At 38.8% G+C, this 3,633-nt stretch overlaps 1 long non-coding RNA gene across 1 annotated transcript; it reads right to left on the reverse strand.

Annotated features, from left to right (window-relative positions):
- Positions 1-353: 353 nt before the first annotated feature.
- On the reverse strand, positions 354-2,434 carry LOC122757591. The gene is made up of 2 exons (XR_006357687.1): positions 883-2,434; positions 354-823 (listed from the first exon to the last, which is right to left on the reverse strand). It is a non-coding gene; the product is annotated as an uncharacterized LOC122757591 (long non-coding RNA).
- Between the last annotated feature and the right edge of the window lie 1,199 nt (positions 2,435-3,633).

Below are 3,633 nucleotides of genomic sequence, written 5' to 3' on the forward strand. Positions count from 1 at the left end.
GCGTGATTCCATCGAGTTCAACAATTTTCGGGTGACTTCGCTGGATATTTTTGGCCATTTCTCCAATAGGGCCGTTTTGAGGATGCAATATGTTTTGCACCCACAAAATACCGAGCTCCAAGATCAGCACCTAAAACCTGTACACTTGTACAGCCTGAAGCTTGACTGAAATTGATGCCACCAAGAATCGGGCAAAGTCAATTGTTAGTTTGGACAAAATTTCGGTCATTTCTTCGATGGTATCATCGCGTTTTTGGTTCTTGTTTATTTATTTATTTATTTATTTTCTTAAAGCTATTGACAAAAACGAGAGTCAATTAAATTAAAAAATAGCCCAAACAAAGTACAGAATATAATTTCAATAGTACACCGACCCGATGGGGGTATTTTATTTGCCAGAATAATAATCTTAGATTTCCCAAACATTTTCAATAATGTTAAGGTCCGGACTTTGCGCAGGCCAGGGTAGAACGGCTTGGATTAAGTCCCTCAAAAACTTTGAGGGTATTGATCTTTTATGGCAGGGAGTAGTATCTTACTGCCATACTCAGTCAATGGTTGGAAATAGATTGTTTCTCGTACACTTAAAAAAAACTAAGTCTAATTATGTATTAATATTTAGTAGGGCCATCTCTTGCACCAATTACTGCAAGCAGTCGGCGACGCATACTCCGTACCAATGGTTTGGTTGGTTTGGTTTAACCAACTCGGAGCTCAAAGCCGACATTAGGGATCCTTGTACCAAGTAAATTCCAAATGTGCTCAATTGGATTGAGGCCTGGAGTATGTAATTGCTTTGAATTATACAAAACCACACCTTCACCTTCAGATAAGTGGTGTGTTTCGGGTCATTATCTTGTTGAAAGTAATAAGTGCCCTCACCTAACTGGAGCTGAGTCGCGCTCTCATTGAGATTATCTTTCAATATTCTCAAATAGTAATACTTGTCCATTTTGGTATCTATAAATACCAGTTTCCCAACTCCAGATGTGGCCCCCATCGTTCGGCCAATTTCGCATACACCTTCCCGTCTAAAAAGGTCATATATGAAGCAAACTAATTTCTGTTTGCCTATTTCATAAATAAATACCTCTCTTATATGTAAACTAATCGTAGTTTATAATTGTTCATATAATTTAAAGAGTATTTTTTAAAATAAATGTTGATTTAAGGCGCGTACCTAATCTTTTTTTCCGACTGTAGATATCCTGAGATATCCTTGAGAGTGCCTTCTATTGGCACCAAATCTCCAAAACCATAGTATGACATGCAACCGAAAAACATTACTGTTCCACCTCCAAATCTGGTAAAAGGCTGCACTGCGGTGTTTATGTCAACATCCTTTAACCTACTGCGAATAGTAGTATCACTTACATGTGTTCCAATAATCTGTTTTGATGCTGCAGACACCTTAACTGGGCTTATTTCGGGGTTTTCTACGTCTGTGCTGATAAGACTTCTACATTCTCTGGTGTTCAATGCTGCTTTTCGTAGCGATTTCTTCAGTCGATCGCTTCTACACAGAATAAGTATTGTTGATAATTTGCTCTTTTTGCAATCCTTTTTGTAATTTGTGTTTTTTGTTAATAATTTGTATCTCTATTTGTCTGTCTGTCCGTGCGTATGAGTGCGTCCATCTCAGAAGTTATCAGAGCTAGAGAGTTGAAACATGCATACTCGTTTGTACCATACGCAATGCCAGTTTATCATATTTTTTTCGATAATTCATCCGATAAATTTTACAGATTTTTGGTAGCCAAGTACTAGAAACTTGTGCTTTAGCAGAGCGTGTGCTTATACGTACGTGTGGATGCGTATGTTTGCATGTATGCATAAAAGAAGTGCAGAATGAATAGAATACCAGCTTGGAGGGTTCAGGGAGCCTCTTACTTGTTTTTTTAGTGTTAGCCGTTCTATCTCACCGATAAATAAACAGCTTGGCACTTGCACTAATTAATTATTTTAGAGACACAATTATTTTTCAGAATAATGTTATCTGTGGTCGACGTGTCCAATTGAAATGAAAGTATGGCCGATGTTCGAGCGGAAAGTCAGCGCTTGAAAACAGTTTGTTTTCTTTCTTTGTCTCTCTAGCGAAGGCGACAAATCCAACTGTTAACATATCTTTTCTTGTGCGGTTGTGGTCAGCGGAGCTAAATCACTCCTTCCCCAATGGAGAGTCTGCTTTTAGACAGTCTATATACAGTCTGTCAAGAAACACTTTACACAGTGGAAAAAAACTCAATTTTTTTACTTTATGTGCAAAAATAAAGAGTTTTTGTTTAATTTAGGTAATTTTTTTCAATGGGTTACTGTTTGATAGATATTTTTAAATTAAATTATAAAAAACAGAAACAAAAACAATAAGGGTGAAACTTAAAAAACAACAAAAACTTAGATTACTCATATTTGACACTGTCAAGAAACTCTTTACACACTTTATACATATTGTTCTAAATTTAAATTGTAAGACTAACTATAGATAATTTTGAAAAACTTAATATTTAGTATGGCCCCCTTTAGCAATATGTACATGTTGGAGTCTTCTTTTCATCGAGTTGACCAAGTTTTGAATATATTCTAGAGGTATCTTCTGCCACTCCTCCATTATGAAAGCTTTTAGCTGTCCACGGTTGGTAGGATTCCTTGTTTCAACCTTTTTCTTCAAATAGGACTATGCATGTTCGATTGGGTTGAGATCTGGGCTTTGGGGTGGTGTATCCAAGACCTTTCCACAGTTGTAAAGTAGCCAATTGCGTACATTATACTCCTTATGTTTAGGATCGTTGTCCTGGTAAAATTTAAAAGTTGACCTATTTTCGGTTATAAAGCCAAATTTGGTTGCACTTTGGCGTAAATTTGACTTCAAAATTTGAAGATATTGCTCGGCATTCATGGTGTTTTCAATGAATACCAGTTCACCGACTCATTGGCTGGATATGCAGCCCCAAACCATAACCGACAGTTTTCCAAATTTGACTGTTGGAATGATATTCGCTTTATCGTAAGCCATAGAGACTTTTGGCGGACCTTCGTTGTAATACAACATTATTTTGGTCTCGTCGCAAAATATAACGTCCTTTTAATAGTCCTCTGGGTGCCTATGCATAGTAAGAGCAAAATAGAAGCGCTTTTCCACATTCGTCGACGACAGCAAGGGTTTCTTAGGCATAGGGAACAACGGGGAGCAATGCTGAGGGTTTGGCCTCTCAGCGAACGGGCATAGCCGCGTTCTCTACTTTAACTACTTAATGCCGGGATGCGCCTCGGCCAAATGACGAAATATGCAACGTGGAGGGAAGGGGGGAAAATGGGATCTACTAGTTATTAGTTGCCTGATAAAAATAAAACACACACAGATTCACTTCTTCACAATCTCTTTATTTCACAACTCTCTTAATTTCTTAATCTCGCTACTAACTATGGTCGCGCTCACCCACTAACCTTCAGTCTCGCTGTCACTCACTAACTAAATCCTCTATCGCTCTCCAGCCGCCTCCACACCTCGGCCGCGCGCTCCGCTTCGGCGTCGGCAATGCAACTCACCACAGCTTCGGGCCCTTTGAACTTTTCGCCGCGAAAGTCGAAATCATGGTTGCATTGCCGATCGCTGCGACTTGCGCGGGCATTTGA

This window comes from Drosophila mojavensis, unplaced genomic scaffold, assembly GCF_018153725.1.
Source record: "Drosophila mojavensis isolate 15081-1352.22 unplaced genomic scaffold, ASM1815372v1 contig_136, whole genome shotgun sequence".
NCBI lineage: Eukaryota > Metazoa > Arthropoda > Insecta > Diptera > Drosophilidae > Drosophila > Drosophila mojavensis.